We start from the raw sequence: 20,829 nt of genomic DNA, 5'->3' as shown, positions 1-20,829 counted from the left end.
TCCTCCTCCTCCTCCTCCTCCTCCTCCTCCTCCTCCTCCTCCTCCTCTCTTCCTCCTCCTCCTCCTCTTCCTCCTCCTCTTCCTCTTCCTCTTCTTCTTCCTCCTCTTCCTCCTTCTTCCTGCTGCATCCTAGGCTTTCAGGACTTCAAGACTTTGCCTGAAACCTCCTGGGTAACACAGCGCTTGGGAGGACTCATCTCTCCTGCTGCCCTACCTCTGCCTGAAGGAACAAGAGTAAACCAAGAACTCAGCCAGGGTTCTAAAGGTCATGGCCTCTTTGCTCATGGAATTGGAGCATCTGGGTCTCCTTTGAGTAGGGCCATTTATATAAGGATCTATCCATTCTTTCTTCCTTATACGTCCTCTGGTTTTTATTTTATGTTCACGGTTGAGGAGCAAGTGAGTTCCTCCCAGACCCACCAAACACTCATCTCTGTCCCCACCCACCTTGTTTTCCCCCTCTTTGCTCCCTGTTTCTCTATGCTAGTTATTCCCTTAAAATAATTTATTTATTTTTATGTGTATTTGTGTTTTGCTTGCATGTATGTTTGTATGTGGCTATCAGGTCTTGGAGTTACAGACAGTTGTAAACTTCCCTATGAGTGCTGAAAATTAAACCCAGGTTCTCTGGAAGAGCAGTCAGTGCTCTTAACCACTGAGCCATCTCTCCAGCCCCTTCTACTAGTTATTTCTAATAGTGATCACTATACCTCAGAGGGTACGAGGGGCTTATTTTTTAACTTAAAAAGATATATGTGTGAGTGTTTTACCTGAATATATGTCTATGCACCATGTGTATTCAGTGCCCACGAAGGCCAGAGGAAGGCATTGGATCCCTTAGAACTAGGGTTACAGAAGGTTACAACCTGCCCTGGGGGGTCCTGGAATTCAAACCTGATCTTTTAGATCTTTACAACAACAGCCATGCTCTAAAGCACCCTGAGAGGCCATTTTAACTACAAGGACGAGCATTTCATTTTAATAGCCATTCATGAACAGTTCTGTGTCCCAGGATGCCTTTAATGTTCATTCAGTGACTTTCATTTTTTCCCCACCTGTGGACAGTCAGGCTTTCTAAGTTTTCTGGTTGTTCATGGGCAGTAAGAGGGTCCTGTAGTCACTTTAAGTCACGAGCATGGCCTCAGTTCAGAATTTCATACATCCACTCTTTGTCACTGAACTGCAAACGATAGGTGTCCAGTGGCTGGCACTTCTGTTCCCTGGGCCTGGTAGGCATTTAATGCTGATTCTTTCTTTTGTGGCCACGCTCAAGGGTTTCTTAGAGATCCCTCTTTTCCAGATGCTGAGGTATTCACAATGAAATTTATCACTGGTTATGATAACTCATGCTCATGATGCCAGCAGTGGGAAGACTGAAGGTTTACCACAAGTTCAGGCCAGTCATGGCTACAGAGTGAGCTTCAGGATAGCCTAGGCTACAACGTGCTGCCCTTGTCTCAAACAAATCCATAAAAAAGAGAAAATTGTCCATCATTCCATATTACTGCTCCTGCCTTAGGGTCCCCAAAGCCAGTGGTTTACCTCCAGTCTCTGTCCACTAAGTCCCTTTAGTTTGTCCTCTTAGGTGCTTTGGACTAGCTCTACTCCCACCCATTCATGTTAGTTCTAGAAACTAACCAATCCCATATCCTTTGGAGCAGTGACTCTGAAGTACAGGCTTGCTCCCAGCTCAGCAGCTGATGGCCGCTCTGTGGCTCACCATCTGCTCATCCCTACCTGCTGTTTTCTCACCTGCAAGGAACAGACATCAAGTTCCCCGAGTGGTCCTGTGGCAGCTCTTCTGACCACCCAGTCCTCAGAAAAAATTCTGGTGGTAGGGTGGGGACATAGCCCAGGAGCAGCACTCTCCAGATCCCTCTACAGCCGCTCCTCAGTGTCTGCCCATCCTGACCATTTGAGACCTCAGTTTGAGGAAGGAGCGTGCACATTTTTTTTTTTTAAAGTCCATCCTCGACTGATATCACACTGGAGAACACACTGGAGATACCTTTCATATCTTGGTGGCATAGTTATATTTCTGACTTTGTATACGTAGTTCATTAAAATTGTAAGTATCTGAGCTGGAGAGATGGCTCAGTAGTTAAGAAAGCATACTTCTGGGTGGTGGTAGCTCATGCCTTTAATCCTACTGCTCGAGGGAGGAGGCACAGAGGCAGGTAGTCTACAGGGTAAGTTCTAGGATAGCCAGAGCTACACAGAGAAACCCTGTCTTTAAAAAAAAAAAAAAGCAAGAAGAAGAACAACAACAACAAAAGATCACACAGATCCTCTGGAGAGCCTGAGTTCTAGTCCCAGCTCCAGCTCCAGGAATCCAATGCCTCTGACTTCCATGAACACTGCCAATCATTTACACATGCCCACACAAGTCACATATACATACATGTAATTAAGAAACAACTGTCAAGTTAGGTGTAGTTGTACATACTCAGCACTCGGGAAACTGAAGACAGAGGAAAGGATTGTGTGTTTGAGGCTGCGGAGGTGACTCCTTTGGTAAAAATGCTTGCCATGCAAGCATGAGGATCTGAGTTTAGATCCCCAGATCCTGTGTAGGCACCACAGCACACATCTATAATCCCAGCACTAGAAAGACAGAGACAGTGGCTTGCTGGAGCTTGCTGGCCAAGCAGCCTAGCTGAATCAGAGTGCCCATCAGTAAGAGATGGAGTGTGACTAAGGAAGACTTCATGTCAACCTATGGCCTCTATATAGATGCTTCTGCACACATACACACGAATATGTACACACACACACACACACAGAGAGAGAGAGAGAGAGAGAGAGAGAGAGAGAGAGAGAGAGCTAATCTAAACAGGTTAAGAAGAACAATTAACATTTATCGAGCTCAATATCCAAAGGTTATTCATCTATGGATTCAATATCCAAAGGTTATTCATCTATGGATTCAACCAATTGCTGGTCAAAACAATTCAGAAAAATTACTGTATTTTACTGAACATGTATAGAGGTTTCTTGCTATTATTTTCTAATCAACACAACGCAGCTACCATTTATATAGTATTTATTATGTATGAGAAGCAATCCAGAGATGATTTAAAACATGTGGAGGATGTGCCTAGGTTATATGCATTTTGTATAGGAGATCTGTATTTTTGCAGACGTTCATATCTGCTGGGGTTTCCTAGAAACCACTGCCTTTCAACACTAAGCGGTGACTGTAGTGATAAGTGCTGGTTTCAGTTCAGTCAACACGCACTCTCAATCCCCACGAGGGAGGTGCTTGGGCTATCTGTAGTTTACAAAAGGAATAAACTGAGACAAAGGGAGGGTAAAGCAATTTGTCTATGGTCATTAGTTGGTTTCCATCAGTGTTGGGATTTGAATGGAGGAAATCTGACCCCCAAGCATGTATCTTTAAACCACAGTGCTCTTCTGCTTCCTGTGAGGGAGAAACCATGAAGATGACACTCACATGATTGACAGGTGCTGCTTTCGGATGTACTTTTGCTCCCTTACTCTGGCATTGGAGGCCTCCTGCATTATCCTTTCTTCTCCCTACATTCTCACTCCAACAACCTCATTTGTCTTTTCCCAGAGTCTAACCCACCTACCTAGGTGACCTGCCCAGCTTGTGCCCTCACTGCCTCCCATGGACATGCTGGCTTCAGGGCCTTCATCTGCCTGGCTATCTACATTAGAACTCAGCCACAGGGGTATATATTTGGCCCAAATTATGTCTGCTGGTCTCTTTCAACTCCTCTTGTCATGTCATCACTAAGTTGCTATTACTGCATGCATTCATGCCAAGGGCAGTGAACATGAAATTGGCAATCAAAGCCACTAACTGCCTATTGCTAACTTATGCAAAGCCCTGGCTTCTCTAAACCTTTTTTTTTGTTGTTATGATGGAGATGTGGATTAGATCCCTTCAACTTACGATAGTCTATGATTTTATTCAGCTTAAAATGATTGTATGTATATTTGTATACACACACTGCCTGAGAGTGTGTATGTGCACTAGACATGGAGCTTGCGGAGGTCAGAGAAGTGTTGGATCCTCTGGAACTAGACGAACAGGAGTTGGGAGACACCACATCTCAATTACCTTTTTGTTTTCTATTAGCTCTTTGGATCCTGAGGGTTCAGGACCCTGTACAAGGTTTACATACAGAAGATATGTATAGTATCGGTTGGGAAAATATTTCATTCCATGTCTATTCTGGAGTTGACCGACTTTTAGAAATCACAGTCTCTGGGTGATTATCGGTCAGGGCTCTGAGGTTTTACTCTTTTCAGAGTGAGTTTAAAACAAACATTCCAGGTCCAGTCTGCTGCCTTTCCCCTTTCACAAACCTATTTAACAGATCTCTTTAATGACAATGAAATAGAAACATCCTTAAACTGAGAATTAACTGGTGACAATGGGACCACGCCTGGACTGAGAAGGTCATCAATGGCTTCTCTCCTGGCAGAGTGTGAGTGTTTGTAGATGACATGTGGCTTCTCTAAGGAATGGTCCCTCCCTAGCCCTGGCTATGAGGATTGTGACATTACTATATGTGCTCAGAATTACTTATTCAGAAATCTAAAACATTCTGAATTCCAAGGCTGTGCGATAAGCGTTTGAGTTTCTATAGTATGTTTCTCAGCAGAGATGCCGTTGGCTCAGATGGTCTTTTGACCTCTTTAAATGTCACGGAACTTCAGAGGAGTCTCTACCTCACGGACTTCTCCTGAATCCTTCATGGTTACCACGACGCTACTGCCGTTGACCATGGTTTACTGGGTTTTGAAAATGTTGCATTAAAATATCATTTATGATAGCTGGGAAAATGGCTCAATGATTGAGAGCACTTGCTTCTCATGTGGAAGAGCAGAATTCAGATCCCGCATCTGTGTCGGGTTCCTCAGCTTGACCTGGTGCTCTAGCTCCAGGGGAACCCGTTTCTCTTCCAGCTTCCAGAACACATAGATTATTTCTCTCTCTCTCTCTCTCTCTCTCTCTCTCTCTCTCTCTCTCTCCCTCCCTCCCTCCCTCCTTCCCTCTCTTCTTCCCTCCCCCCTCCTCTCTTTTTGTAAGTTGCTTTACATTTTAGACATCAAGCAAATGCTCTTTGTTTTTGACCTGAGGTTTGCTATGTAGCCCCAGCTGGCCTTGAACTTGAAGTCTTCCAGCCTGAACCTCCTAAGTGCTGTGATGACCATCGAGCACTAAGGTACTTACTTGGCAGTGCCTTTCTTGCCTCACCTGGTCCTGGCTTTCAATTCATTCCCTGAAGGAAACTTGGACTACCAAGTCTGTGGCTCTGAGATGACCTGGGGCATACCTGCTAGACTAGGCTATGCCCTGTTCCCTCCTTGGCATAGTTAGCTTACATGAATAAACCTGATGGTTTCTAGAGGCATTTTCTGTACTTGGGTGTTTTCTTGGAGCCCCAGGACCTCATTTCTCCTCTTCCTCTGGGAAGTGATGCACCTTCTTATTGATTGTTACAGCTGTGTTGACTGGGCATTTTACTATTTGTTTATTTAGATTGGCTATTTGGGATGGAGTTGCACTGTCGTCAGGGCTGGCCTAAAACCTATAGTGCTGTGACTGCCTCCCTGCCTCATCCTCCCAAGTGCTTGGGAACTACAAGCCTGAGCCACCACTCCAGCTTAATCACACATTTGAAAATTAAAAGATAGATTCAAATGCTTATGGGAAATGCAAAAACTGCACAGACAAAGCAACCCTACACAGACACGCAGAATGATAGAAGACATCACTGTGCTCTTGTTCTCCTCCCCCTCCTGCTCCTCTTCTCTTTTGCTTGAGGGATGCAGAGTTGCACATTGACAGTCATAGGTCCTGCTTCTGGACCTTTCGTAAGGTGGGTTCTTTCCTCTCCTTCCCACTTGGCCTCTACTATCCCTCAGCTGTAAGAGACACACAGATCAACTATCAACCTCTCACGACTTTGTCCATGTTGAGAAATGATGGCCAGGCCTGTGGAAGGTTAGGCCACTCCCCCTGACTATTAATTAATCAGCCCCTCTCAAGAGGCTCAGCTGTAAATATTTCTGGCTCTGCCGTTTTAACCTGTCGGAAGTTCTCCATGCTGCGCCCTTCTCTTCTCCGTCCCTACATCCTGCCACGATTCCTCACGATATGGCGTTTTCCATAAATACTCCTCAGCACCCTCTTCTGTGCCGTGTACTCATCTTTATATCCATTAAGGAAGATATTCCACAGACTCAGCCTGGCACCTGTTTCTTTGGCCTCCTCTAAGCACAATCTCTGCCTCCAGACATTGAACCATTTATCATTTCCCTGCCCTGTCTGGATGACTTGTGATCTTTCCGTTATTATATTGTGCTGGGAAAAATGCTGAGATACAGTGTAACTTGGATTAGTAAGCAGATAACATTCCCCAAAGGTGCTCAATTGAAGTTTGGCCGTATCATTTATATAATGATCACTTGGGCGCTCCGGTCTATGTCAGGAAAAGACCATTGTCTTTATTCTGGGGGACAGATCACTTGACTGTGCCCTAATTCTTCTCGTCCCCCTGGCATTGCAGTTTCCTTTGCTTTTAAAGACTCAACCTACAGTGATGCCCCATTTCAGTGAGCATATTGGTAGGGCCTCCTAATTACTCTGAATAAAATTCAGACACCGGCACCTACCTATAGAAACATAAATTTCTGTCCATTTTTCAGTGCTGGAGATCAAATTCAGGGCTGTACATGCAAAACCAGTGGTCAACCATTGACTTACATCCCCAGCCCCCAGCCCTTGTTTGTTATTGTTGGTGCTATTTCTTTGTGCTTATTTTCTCCCTACCCTCACTCTCTCCGTGTGTGTGTGTGTGTGTGTGTGTGTGTGTGTGTGTGTATAGCAGCACCAGAGCTTGGTTCCAGTACTTTACCACTGAGTTATATCCTAAGTTTGTTTGTTTGGATTTTGTTTTGAGATGGTTTTTCTTTATGTAGTAGCCCTGGCTGTCCTGGAACTCACTCTGTAGAGCAGGCTCGCCTTGAACTCAGAGATCTGCCCCCCCCACCCCCAGTGCTGGGTTTAAGGCCTGCACCACCACTGCCCAGGCCTTTTGTATTTTTATCTTAAAGCAGGGCCTCACTAAGTTGCCCAAGCTTGTCTTAAATTCCCTTTGTAGCCCGGGAAAGTTTCAGACTTGCACCCTTCCTGCCTCAGTCTCCTGAGTAGCTGGGATTACAGGCATGGACACTACACTAGGCCTTTGGGTGTTTTATTTAGTCTTGTATTTTTGAGATATAGTCTTGATTAGCTCAGGGTAAGCCTTGAATTGTTCTGTCCCCCAGGGTGACCTTAAACTCTCTCAGATCTCCAGCTTTTGCCTCCCAAGAGCTGAGATTACAGGTAGGTGCAACCACACGTGCTGCCTCTATATTAATTTTTTTAATGTCAGTATAAGTGGCCAACTCTAATCTAAAAGAAAAATAAAGGGATAACTTAGTTATCATGCAGTATCCTATATTTGGTGTGTAACTGGCTTGTCATAACCCCCCGGAAGTCAGAAACTGGGTCCTTTGCATAATAACCCCCGAAAATTCGATAACAGAAAAGAGATTCAGGTGTGTGTTGTGGGTGACTCGCCGTACCAGGAAATGTGCTACTGAGCCCTGATGTCATTCTCCATAATGATGAACATTTCTTGGTAGCATTCCAAAGAATCTAAAGTAGGATGTCCTTTCAATTTACACGTTAATGGAATTCCTGGCCAATGCAGCATCCGGCAAAGCCACGCTAATGCTGGGTGTGGTGACACATACACCTGTGATCCCAGCATTTAATGTGGCAAGAGGATTTCTATTGGAGGCCAGCCTGTGATACATAGTGAAACTGTGTCTCAACCAAACGAAAAGAAAACAGCAACAACACAAAAACCATGTAAGAGGGACTGGGATCTTCTATCTCATATTGTGTCATGTAATGGTCATGTGCTTGCCTGGCATAATAAGACCCTCAATTCCCAGCACCTCAAAACAGAATCAAAGCCGGGCAGTGGTAGTGCATGACTTTAATCCCAGTACTTTGGTGGCAGAGGCAGAGCAAGTTCCAGGTTAGCCAGAGCTACATAGAGAAACTCTGTTTTGAACAACCGTTATATATTTAATCATAGTTATAATTTAGAGCATCTTTTCTGTAGAACCCTCTAACATCAGGTAGGAATTGCAGTGTTTTGGCAAGTGGGACCTCAGAACCTGTAGTACCTACCATGGTGTTGATAGCTACCTTCCAACTCTGTCTCCTGGTGAGGAAGAACCAAGGACTAGGTCCTACTGGCTGCTTGGGCTCTAGGTCTAGCTTACAGTATCATAGTGTTTGTATAACCTTACATAGGTTACACTTAATTCTATATGTCTGCATGTCTTCTCTGTCAAGAAGAGTCAAGCAGTGCACATGTGTTGAGGATACAGTGCTAAGTACTTAGTGTGCGAGAAGCCCTGGGTTTCACCTCCACTACCACCACCACCACCACCACCACCACCACCACCACCACCACCACCAAAGCCACATGTGTCCTACCTACTCTGGGATTGAAGCTAAGGTCAGTCTAGAACTCCCCCTCACTTGGTTTCTTTCTAGCCTTCAAAATCTCTTAGACTTGGGAGAGAGAGAGAGAGAGAGAGAGAGAGAGAGAGAGAGAGAGAGAGAGAGAGAGAGAGAGAGACGGAGAGAGAGGAAGGAGAAAGAGGTGGGGCAGGACAAGGATGGGGGAGGAGAGAGAAGGAAGAATGGGTGGGGAGGAGACCTTTCTCACATCTACTTCAGAAACTTTTCCTTCTCCTTCATGAGCTGACTTCTCAAGTCCTCAGTGCTTCCCTGGGCCAGCCCAGTGTCCACTTTTTGCAGCCACACCTTTCCAAGCACTCACCAGTTCCTTATGCTGTAAAGTTTTTTCATCCCCTGGACAGCTTTCCTCTCCAGTAGGTTCTGGCCTCTGGCATTCTTCTGCCTCCCATCTCACAGATCCCAGTGTGGAGAAAGCTCCTGCTTTCCTTCTTCCTCTGGCTCCTTCACATGGCCCATCCTCTGCTGGCCTCAGACATCACCCTCCACCCCGGCATGCTCCTCCACTGCTGGGCTCCATTCTGACTTGTTCGTTAAACGGTCACTGGGTTACCTATTTGTTCCATCCTTTGTGTACATGCAAAGACCCCGGATCAGAGGTACAGTCCAGGACCTCAGGCCATGTCCAGCCTTGAGCTGTCTATCCTGTTGGCACTTCAGACACAAAGAACATATGAAACAAAGCTACTATGGGTCCTTAGACCTGCCCCTCTTCCTGGATCCTCTTCTCTCAGGGAATGACACCACCATAGCCAGGGGCAGAAGTCTGGGTGGCATCCTCAACCCTTCCTTCCAGGAGTCCTGCCTGTCATCTCTCATAATGGCTCTGCATTAACATGGGTCGGGTTTTTAATCGTCTTAGTTAATTGTGTTGGTTGTTCATTCGTCATCAGGATTTAGGATGCAACACCTAATTTACTGTTGGGCTGGATTAAGAGTTTTGGAAGCCTTCAGAATGGATATCAGGTCTCTTCCTTGACCTTCTCTTACACTGAGGATAAAAACTGGATTTCAAACATGCTGGACAATTTTCTGCCACTGAGCCCACCCCAATCCCGTTCTTTAAATATTGTTCTCTGGTGTCCTATGCATGTAGGAGTATGCTTGATAAAATGTCGAGATGCTTGGTCTGGGCTAGGGCCTCAGATTCCGTGGTCTTTGCGTGTACACACCTGATGGAGCAGATAGGTACTGAGTGATTGTTTAATGAGTGTGTCAGTGAAGGTGTGGATAATAAGATGGACTTAAAAGATCCTGTTTTTACAGTGAAACTGCGCTGTAATAAGGGAATAGGTTGTTGTTGGTTTTTTTTTTGGGGGGGGGCTTTGATATTGTACCTGTAGTCCTCCCAAGATTTTATGTTTTAAACACAGTCAGCTCCCTGTTGTGCCTCGGCATTCATACTCAGCCTGCTTAGCATCCAGTGGTCTGCACATGCAAGATATGTATAAGAATTTCTGCATTACTAAGTAAGTGAATCTGTGTAATGGGTAGTTTGCTCCATCCCCAGTTGCCATCAGTAAGCCGCTTTAAAGACTCTGCTACCTGGCTGTGTATTATTTAAAGTGGCCACACAGAGCTAGGCAGTAAAGCTGAGGAGGGGATATGTGGTGTGTGTGTGTGTGGGGGGGGAGGTGTTATTTTAGAATTCAGTGGAAAGGACAGTAGAGGGTCTTGAAAACAGAGTTTCTGCTCTAGAAAGCCCAGGTGAGATCTCAAAAGGGAGAAACTGGCCCGGAAGCCTCAGTGTGAGTGAGTGAGTGAGTGAGACTAACAAGTTCTTTTTTTTTTTTTTTTTTTCGAGACAGGGTTTCTCTGTGTAGCCCTGGCTGTCCTGGAACTCACTCTGTAGACCAGGCTGGCCTCGAACTCAGAAATCCACCTACCTCTGCCTCCCAAGTGCTGGGATTAAAGGCGTGCACCACCACCACCCGTCGAGACTAACAAGTTCTTGAAATCTCAAAGGTTCTGGTTTTAACCAGTAGCTTGCTTGACTCACGTTTAGGGACTTATGGAGCAACCAGGTGTCAGAATACATTAATGACATGTAGGTATAGTGCCAAAAGCTTAACCATGTCTTCTGGCCTTAGAATACAGATCACATGATCCTGGGAAGAAAAAGGAAAAAAATGGCAGAGGACCAAGGCAAAGAAGGGAGAGAATGCGCTCATGGGGGCCACTTTGGCAGATGATAGAAGTCCCAGGGTGGAGTTTGTGTGCCTAGAGGGGCTGTCTCTTCCTTCTTCCTTGTTTACTTTCATGTCTGTTCTACTCAGATCCCCAACCAGCCTCTGTGTGTTTACAGGTACTTCTGATTAGCCTAAAGGGTAGGAGTTAAAATCTCTCTAGGGTCAGGTGGGCCATTTCGAAGGCATGGTCATACGGAAGAGCCAGGCTGCCCTGAGCTTGGACCCACTGACTCACGGCTTCTCCACACGTTTGCTCATCCTTCTCCCGTCAGCAGAAGCTGACATGTCGTTCACGCAGATGACATATAAGAGTGTAACTACAGATATTACTCAGCTTTATTGCACACGGTGGGGTATTAAAGGAGGTGTGGGGCTTCCTCTTTAGCCTACCAAGACAAGACTTGTACCTCCTACAAGGTAAGAAGCCTGTGACTTGTCAGTGTTGTGACCTCACAGGGCTGCTCAGCCAGCACTGGAACCCTGGAGAAGTAGGTGCCTAGAAGAGTTTGGGGGTCAGAAGGATTGTAGTGGACTCTTTTCAGAGAGAGTAATTTTTTTTCTTTTTCTATGAGATTGAAATCTTTGAGAGAGCACTGAAGGACAGGTGGATAAACAAAGATGAAAGACAGAGCCATTCCAGGTGTTGGGGGTGGAAATCCTGAGGAGAGACCCCAAGAGGCTAGAGCACATGTTTGAGGGAGAACTAGTTATGGGCCGCCCTGATAAGGCCTGGGCTGGTATAAAAGACAGGGGCTACTGCTTTTTGCTTTGTTCAACAAAATCTTATTAAGTGCTTGTATCATGCTAGGTATTTTAAAAAGTAGCTTCTGGGGCCAATGAAATGGCTCAGCAGGTAAAGATACTTGCTACCGAGCCTAATGACGGGAGTTCAATTCCAATGAGCCACACTGTGGGAGAGAGGACAAACTCCTACTTACCATGTTTTAAGTCATTCCATCCTGTTGTCTTTGGTGGTTCAGTTTTGCCAGAACACTGTGTGCTCCTTGCCTCTCCTCTTCACATTTTCTGGTCACTTCTCTAAGTATGGACTCTGGAATGTGCTCCTCCAGTGGAGCAGAAGGTCTGCGGCCACAATACTTGTGTTACAGCCTAGCTCTGGAATCAAGATCTGGAAATGGTTCTGTACAGCCGCTTCGGGTCTCATTTCTATAGGGGCGGCAATGACAGTCTTTCACGCATAGGATTTTTGTAAGCACTAAGTGAGACGATACATGGCAAATCCTTGGAAGATGTCCATCACATGTGCAACCTGAATGTCACCTGTCATTATTGTTATGTGATTGTTTTCTTGGGGGGGGGCATTCTCCTCAACTAATTCTCATCTGACTTTTGTCTTCAGGGAGGCCTTGTTTTCCAGTGCTGTCTCAGCTTAATTGTCCCTAGAAAATGACTTTTCTGTCATTCTCAGGCCCTGAGGAGGTACATTCCTGCCCTTGACCGCCAGCCCGGACATGGCTCTGCACCTCCCCCAGGGATTGTTTTCTCCCTGTGCGCATGTGTGTTATTATTATCTGTAACAATACACGGAGGTATACAGTGTCACATGCATCAGCTCACCCAGCAGCCTGGCCCAGGGCAGGATTTGCCACCAGGTCTGAGTCACCCAATGTAGCTGCACCACTGGCAGGACTAAGAGTTCTCAGCTTCTCAGGCTGGCTTGAGGCTCCCTTAATGAATGTAATGGGTCCTCTGTTTCCTTTGTCAAAAGGAATGTTAATTATTTTCAGCAGTCTAATTATATGGCTAATGAGAGACTGACTGAGATAACATTGCCTTTAATTACTCTTGCCTAACTGCTGTTTGGAGCCATAATTTGAGCATGTTGCAAGGCTGGGTGCTTGCTCAGTAGATGGAGCTGTCCAGCAAGAAGCTGAGGGAGGGGCCAGGACTGCTGAGCTCGGGGCTCTTGATGAAGGTGCCTGAGGTGGCTGAAGTCTGCCTTGCCAAGTGTCTGGCAGCCTTTCCTGTGTGCCATCGCTTAAATGAAATGGGCCAGATGGAGTCAGGTGGAGAGCAAACAGCAGAATTCAAGTTCTACCAAAGAACCATCGTGCTTCAGTCCATACCCTTCACCCCGGTATAGCTGCCCTTCAGGCTGCTGTTGGCCAAAGTTCCTCATTCTTGGAGGACACATACCTCAAGTGCTGTCTAGAACATGGGAATGCAGAGATAAGGAGCCCGTGGTCCAGAAAGCTTCCTTAAATACATTTGCATTATACCCAGGATAAATGTCACATGCCTGTCTTCTGACCTCTACCACTGTCATGGTACTGTGGCCTTTCTGTGGTTATGGTATGGCATCTTTCAAGCCTTGATTGGTCGATCTATAGGTAATGTTCAGTAGCTCATGAGGAACTGTTGTCAACTATAAGTGGCCCATTGCTATAGGCAAATCAAGTCCTAGGTCCTCCCCCTTATATCTCTATCTGTCATGTGGGGCATGGGGTGGGTAGGTACCAGTAGAGACCTTGGCCCTCCAAATTTTTAGCTGTGGACTTAAGCAAGTCTCTTAACCTCTTTGAGCATCATCCTCCTAAATCAGCTGGTGGGTCTATGTGCATCTCATAGACTGGTGTGCAGTCAGATGAATTGGCCTATTAGAAGCTGTCTGGCACAGAAAAAATCAATAAGTGATTTTCAACACTCAAAGCATTACTGATAGTCTGAGCTATAGCTAGAGAACCAAGGGCTGACCTTATCCATCAATAGCCATGGCTTCTAGTCTCTTGCCTAGAAGTCACTTTATAGACAGTAAATAATGACTTCCAAGAAAGGTTACCCTCCCTTCATTTCAGACGAGATCGGGCGCGTTCAGGGTGGTATGGCCGTAGACCCTCCCTTCATTTCAAATGTTAGCCTTGGACACCTTGTCCTGTTTCTGGTTTGGTGAGAGAACACAGATACCTTCTCTAAAGGCCAAGATACCTGGGAGCAAGGGTATGTAACTCAGGGTTAGCAAATCTAGCAGAGTACTAGCCAGTGGCATTTCCTGTGACAACAGAAATATTCTATATCTGCTGTCCAGTATGGCAGACAGGGGCCATATTTCTGTATTTGCAATGTTGCTAATTCACCTTAGAGATTAAAGTTTTCAATTTCGTTCACTTTTACTTATTAACACTTAAATAATCTCACGTGTCTAGTGGCTATCCAATTAGATGGTATATTTTTGGAATTTTGAGAAAAAATGAATTTGTACACTTCCTGTTCTTGGCATGTGCTTTATCTCTGGTCCCACATGAGTGCTGTTCACAGGAGATGGGCAAGATTTGCTAGGTTGCTGGCAAAGACAGGGTAAATTTTCCTTTCTACCAATTAAGATCCAGACAATGACCAGGAGGGAGATTTGCATAGCCATACTGCTTAGCTTGTCTCACCAGTTTGAGGTCTGGCCTCTCTCCATGTTTCCCTTTCTGTCTGCAAGGATCAGAGCCATTGCTGTTGGGGCTGTATAGGTGGCTATGTGGATAACTCACGCCGGTCTTAGTTGACAGTGATGGAAAACCCATCCTATTAGCTTGGATAAAAAGGAATGTTCAGTAGCTGTGATCCCAGCACTTAGGAGACAAAAGTAAGTGGATCTCTGAGTTTGAGGCCAGTCTGGTCTATAAAGCATGTTCCAGGACAGCCAGGGATACACAGAGATACCCTGTCTAAAAAATAAAACATCTTTTGCTCACAGGCAGACAGAAGGTTAGACCATCAGTGAAAGCAATCTGTTTTGTTTTCACTTAGAAGCCTGTTGTTAGTGCAGCCAGTGCCTGCCTGCAAGGGGCATCTCTAGCTGGTGCAGAGTTTGGCAGGCAGGGGTTTTGGTTGGCTGAGCCAGCACTGTATAGCACACTAGGTACCTCGAAACAAGGGGTGGGAATTGTCTGGGGGGAGGGGTAAGAGCTTTATCTTAATTCACATTCATACAGTGCCTGGCCTACAGTGAACTCAGAGTTCCTGGGCTGGGCTGTGGTTGCTTGAAAGCCTCTGGGGTGGCTCAGTTATGGAAGCAGGGCACTGAACCACACTGCTGGGCAGCTCTAGCTGTGGTTTTATTTTGTTCTAATTAAATTTATTTATTTATTCACTTTACAACCCAATACCAACCCTTCCTCTCCTCCCAATACCCCCTCATGTAAGTCCTCTCCCCATTCCCTTCAGAAGGGGAAGCCGCTCTCTGGGTGTCAGCCTCCACCTCCCTCTCCACACATCCAATTTCTGCCAGACTAGGGGGACTAGACACATCCTCTCCCACTGAGGCCAGACAAGGCTGTCCATTTAGGGAATGGGATTCACAGGCAGGCAGGCAACAGGCTTAGGGACTGCCCCTGCTCCAGATGTTTGGGGGACCCACATGAGATCAAGCTGCTCATCTACATATGTGCAGGGGGCCTAGGTCCAGCCCATGCTTGTTCTTTGGTTGGTGATTCAGTCTCTAGGAGTCCCCAAGGTTAGTTGACTCTGTTGGTCTTCTTGTGGAGTCCCTGTCCTCTTTGGGTCCCTCAGTCTTTCTCTCAACTCTTCCACAAGACTCCCTGAGCTCCATCTACTGTTTGGGTGTGAGTCCCTGCATCTCTTTCTATTGGCTGCTGGGTGGAGCCTCTCAGAGGACAGTTATGCTAGGTTCCTGTCATGCATGTTCTTTTGGGTCTGGGTTCCCTCACTCAGAATGGTATTTTTTAAAAACAAAAAAATGACCTCTAGTCTTCTTTCCGAGGAGTCCACGTTACGTCTGAAGACTGCGGTATTCTCTAAGACATTGACAGTGATGGGAAGGGAGGGGAAAGAGAGGGGAGGAGAGGGGAGGAGAGGGGAGGAGAGGGGAGGAGAGGGAAGGGGCCCACCTGGATTCCTGGTCACTCCTGTGGGGCTGTAAGGTTGCTGGTCTCTTATGACTGAAAGGAGGTGGCTTGCTAATGTCATGCCATGAGGTTTCTATAGCCTGGCTGTGACCTGATGGGATCTGCATTGGGAGGTGGAGGGTGAGATTATGGATAAGGGAGAGAGGTAAGGAGACTTTACGGTAACACATTGGAGGGATTACGGATAAGGGAGAGAGAAAAGGAGACTCTACTGTAACACATGCCTAGCTCTGGGACAGCAGCCAGGAGGCTAATTAGAACACTCAGCAGCTGTCCAGCTTTTCAGGCACCAAGCAGGAGCTACCAGGTGCCAAAGAGCATCCTGGGGAGGAAAGGAAAGAGGTTGTGATGGGGAGGTTGTCAGGAAAAACACTCCCAGGTGTCCTGGTTGGGCAATCAGTGCTTTGTTAAGAGAAGGTGATTGGAAGGGGCTTGCTAAGGCTGAATTAAGTGAGGAACAATCAGAGAGACAGGAGGGGGCAGGACAAGAAGTCCTAAGTGAGAGAGAAGGTGGGAGTGAGAAGAGGAGGAGGCAGGGACCTCCAGAGTCCAAGCCAGAGCAAAGGGCCAAGTGGAAGGCCAGACCACGAGCAGCAAGGGACCAGCTGCCGTCTGCATGCATGTGCCTCTGCCTCCTGTTCCCTTCCCTTGAAATGTGTGGACACCAATTGTGTTTGTAGCTTTGGGTGGTCACTCTGTGGCTTGGGAACCTGCCAAATCCATCGTGTCGAGAGCTGGTCTCACTATAGAACAAGCTAACACGGTTGAATCAGCCTCTTTGGTTACACATGAGTTTTCACTAATGAAGTACTTAGGGTGGGGCTCTGGCCAATCACCAGAACACCTTGTGAAAAAGGGATTAGAGGGGCAGACCTTCTATTCCCGGCATTAACCTCAGAGTATAAAACCTCTTGACAGTCTTATCAATATGTGCTGTGCTCCCAGTTGCCGAGAGGGCACTGGCTGCGCACACCCCACTGTCTCCACCTGGCTCCGGTTTTCACTTCATCCAGCTGCCCTTGTCAAGGTATGTGTTTCTGTGAGTTCTGTGAGGCATCTATGAGGTGGAAACAAAGGGCCTGGAAATAATGGTTTGTAGTCAGTGGTCAGGAGTGTGGGTGAAAACCTGTTTGTTATTGGCATCTGAGGTGGGGCAGTCATATGGGAGGGGGCCCTCACATTTCTGGAAGAAACTGGCATTGTCTTGGGGTAGAATGTCAGATTTTAAAACTGTTAGGATAAGCAATTGGTATCGGCTGAGGAACTACTCGTCCTCTCTCTCTCTCTCTCTCTCTCTCTCTCTCTCTCTCTCTCTCTCTCTCTGTGTGTGTGTGTGTGTGTGTGTATGGTGTGTAGGGAATCCCCCACAGCTGGTTAGGGAAGTACTAAGTATTTGATTGTGAGAGTGTGTTTTGTTTGTTTGTTTTGATGAACATTTTTTGTCAGTAGGCTTGTGGTCGATGTGTTGTTGTTTATGTTGTTAGACGAAGTCTCCTGTAGGACTTGCTAAGTAACTGAAGCTAGCCTTGAACTCCTGATCCTGCTGCCTCCACCTCCTGAGTGCTGGGATCACAGGCTAATGCTGAGCCCAATTTGAATATTTGGTCTTTACTATTTCCTGAGGGATTTGGGGATTTCTGGGAATAGAGGCCTGCAAATGAAAGGGTGTTGCTGCATACCCTCTCTGGCTCCCTTCTTAGGTCCCAGGCTACGGAGATGGAGGAGGTGAGAGGATTTGGATTCCAGTCCGAGAAGCAGACTGAATCCTGCAAGCCCAGCTTACCCTAAATAGTTACAGAGGAGAGAAAATGACGCAGGGACATTCTTGCCAGCAGCTGCTGGGTAAACCTCTTTGGGAAATGAACCCTCCTCAAGAGAGAGAACTAGCTGCCCATGCACATTGTAGAAATAACAAAATGGGTTTTGTTGTTCTCTGACCTGAACCTACCTGGACCTCCTCTTGTAGGAGCCTGCAGTGTCCCCAGGGGTGCCTGTCTGGGACACTCTGTCTCCAGCCTCACTTCCCCTGTGTGCTTTCAGACAGGTCTTCTGTATCACCCAGACCCATGCCTCTCCCTCTCGGTCTGTGCTGATGCTTGGGGATGGAAGAACGGGAAGGACCACCCGCTCTGTTCCTCTCATCCGCAGAGACAGACTTACAGACCCCTCGATGATGCTTCCCAGCAAGAACTCCTTTTCCATGCATGTACCCTAGATGTAAGAGACAAACTCCAGGCATTGCTCGCTTTGGTTAATAACAAGCTAGATGACTCCATCAGCCAAGAATTTAGCTCGATCCTTCTCTATGCTGCTTGTTCAGCTGTCCAGTAGAAGACCTGAGGTCTCCAGGAACTTATCCAGTGTGAGGTTATTTACAGCTGTGATGATAGGTTTTATGGAAATAGGGTTAAAGTCTCAGAAATGGAAATGCTGGGATGACCCAGAGGCTGTAGTGGCCTCTCAAAGTATCGGAGTAGGAAGAGTCAGAGTAGGTACACCACAGAGGAGGGCTGGAGGAGATAGGGATTGAAACTGAGTCATAATCCCTAAGCCTTCCATCTCCAGGGCTTCAAAAGAGTGAGGTGCCCAAGGCCTGGGGTTTCATCACATGCATAGATTTGACCAAATCTCTTAATGTCCTAAGCCTTAATATCTGTCGCCACCACTACCTCCCCAGATAGATGGTATCTCAGCCCTCCCTACTCCACAGGGGTCCTAAGAGAATCATGAAAATTGATAAGCTTGATTAGGCCCAGCTCTGCCTGCATGTTAGCTGCTGTGAGGGCTCCTGATACATTCATATGCTGCACAGGCTTCTGACTCAGGCTGTGTGAACCACCAAAGAGCCTCATAGTTTCTGTCCCCTGAATCCTGCTCTTTGTTGATGACGTTGTTGTTGTTGTTGTTGTTGGTGGTGGTGGTGGTGGTGGTGATAGTGATGGTGGTTGGTTGGTTGGTTGGTTGTTTTTCTAGACAGGGTTTCTCTGTGTATGTGTAGTCTTGGCTGTCCTGGAACTCACTCCGTTGACTGTGCTAGCTTCTAGCTCACAGCGATCCGCCTGCCTCTGCCTCCCATACTTCTGGGATTAAAGGTGTGTGCCACCACTGCCCAGCATGGATCCTGCTCTTGAAGGCTAGAATGTAAGAGAGATCTAGGGATAGCTTGTGCACTTGCAGGACAAAGGTAGGAGGACCCCTGTGACCCTCGCATCTCATTCTCCCCTGAGAAAAAGCCAGCAGACCAAGAAGAAGGAAGTATCCAACCAGAGGCTGGTTCCCAGAGAGCTGTTCTGACCACCCCGTGGTGGTATCATCGCCTAGGATAGGATCTTAGCCCATAGCAGATGGCCATCGAACTGCTGCAGCACTGGGCTGAACAAGCAGGATGTGGTTTTTGGTTTCTGTTTCTGTTTTGACTTGTGCTGTTGCTGTGGCTTGCCTAGGCCCCAGGAAAAAGGAAGTGCCTATGGGTGGGATTGAACTTTCCAGGCCATATGGCATGGTGGTGCAAATGGTGGAGGATATGGACCGTGCTTCATTAAGATGCTTTCATTGAGGCAATAGGTAGGTGCCAAGGTGACCTTTGACCCCAGCCCCAATTAGGCAGGCTAGGGGAGGGGAGGAAGATGAACAGGTGAGCAGGGCTGAGGTTCCTGTTTGTGGAGGAATTGGGAGAGATGGGCAAGTCTGAGCTCAGCAGCCTCCACAGGCATAGCCCGTACCTTCGGTTTTCTCTGTGCAGAGTCCTGGGGCACCAGGGAAGGAGCCGACATGTGGACAGGTGAGCCTCTAAAGCAATCTTGACAGCATACATGTTATGGCCGGACTCAAACTTTGTCTTGTCAGTTCTCCTCCTTTAACAATGGGAGAGGATCTGCTTCCACTCAGAGCCTCTGGGAGGGAGGAAGATGGTACTGGAGTATCAGTACAGGCTGGCACCTCTGTGTTCTACCAATGGTGGGGGGGTGATAATTCCACCGCTCAGCCTGCCCCCATGCGCTGAGCAAAGTCCTGTCTTGGGACCTGAACAGAGGGCACTGTGTCAAGGGGAGTTTGACAGGAGCTCTGGTACCTTCAATTTAATCTCATTATTCCTGAAATAAAGCATCAAGTCTTACTAGTCTTGATAGCCTGGGCTATAGTTCTATCTACTGTGAGACAGGACAGTTGTGTGTATCTTACTGGAGATAATACAATTTTTAAAGATCTACAGCTATAACTCAGTGGTCAGGCCCTTGTCTAGTGTATGCCAAGTCCTGGGTTCAATCTCCAGTATTGTAAAAAGAAAAAAAAATGTCTTAGGGATATTATTGAAAGCATGTATGTGGCAAAAGGCTTTATGATGTAAGATTTATATCAGCTTCAAGCCAGTTGCTAACCTTACTATTAAACAACTTCACCAATAGTATTAATATGGTTAAGTATTACAGTAGTGTGTTACAGGTAAGATTTGGGTTTTGTTGTTGTTGTTGTTGTTGTTGTTGTTATTTTGTTTGTTTCTTGGACATGGACTCACTATGTAGCCCTGGCTGATATCTGACTTGGGGAATTTCTTCTGCCTAAATCTCCTGAGTGCTGAGATTAAAGAGGTTCACTAACAAGCTCAGCTCAGGTACCCCACCAGGCTCAGCTCAGGTTCTGGGAGGCTTAGGACACTTTCTGCTTTCCTGCATTTCCTTGTGTAGTATACTTACTTCTCTAAATCAGCAGTTCTCAACCCGTGCGTCGCAACCCCCAAAAGACCATCAGAAAACATAGATATTTACGTTATGATTCCTAACAGCGGCAAACTGAAGTAGCAGTGGAATAATTTTATGGTCGGGGGTCAACACAGCATGAGGGATGTATTATTAAAGGGTCCCAGAATTAGGAAGATTAAGAACCACTGTTCTAAATGCTAAAACAAAGATACTGTACTGTCTGGCCTCCATGAGGTTCTCAACTACCCCTGCAAATAGATGTCTCCACTGCATGGCAGAGTATACTTTAAAGCTAAGAATAAAGCTGGAGTCTAAAATTTTATTTCCTTTTAGGTTTCAAAGTGTCCGTTCATGCGTGGTACAAAAGGGCCCTAAGTCTTAACTAACCCTGCAAGATGATCACCTGGGAACCTTCCCAGCCTCTGATGTCTGAACCGACTGCCCTGAGCAGACAGAGTGGCAGAGAGATGTCAGGCTCTAGGAAAGGA

The 20,829-nt window shown here is 46.6% G+C and overlaps 1 protein-coding gene across 4 annotated transcripts in view; it reads left to right on the top strand.

Annotated features, from left to right (window-relative positions):
- Positions 1 to 20,829, top strand: part of Tmem229b (transmembrane protein 229B) — a 41,712-nt gene that overhangs the window by 5,487 nt on the left and 15,396 nt on the right. For 2 of the 4 annotated variants that reach the window (XM_028789942.1, XM_028789930.1), the window contains exon 1: positions 19,117 to 19,205. The exons of 1 other annotated variant lie outside the window; for it this stretch is intronic. The gene's annotated coding sequence lies outside the window, so the exon portion shown is untranslated. Of the gene's footprint in view, positions 1 to 19,116; positions 19,206 to 19,383; positions 19,423 to 20,829 lie in introns of those variants that run through there. One more of the 4 variants, XM_028789936.1, reaches the window with a different exon arrangement.

Source organism: Grammomys surdaster, unplaced genomic scaffold, assembly GCF_004785775.1.
Source record: "Grammomys surdaster isolate TR1022 unplaced genomic scaffold, NIH_TR_1.0 127, whole genome shotgun sequence".
Classification (NCBI taxonomy): domain Eukaryota; kingdom Metazoa; phylum Chordata; class Mammalia; order Rodentia; family Muridae; genus Grammomys; species Grammomys surdaster.
This window is presented reverse-complemented; position numbering and strand designations above follow the sequence as displayed.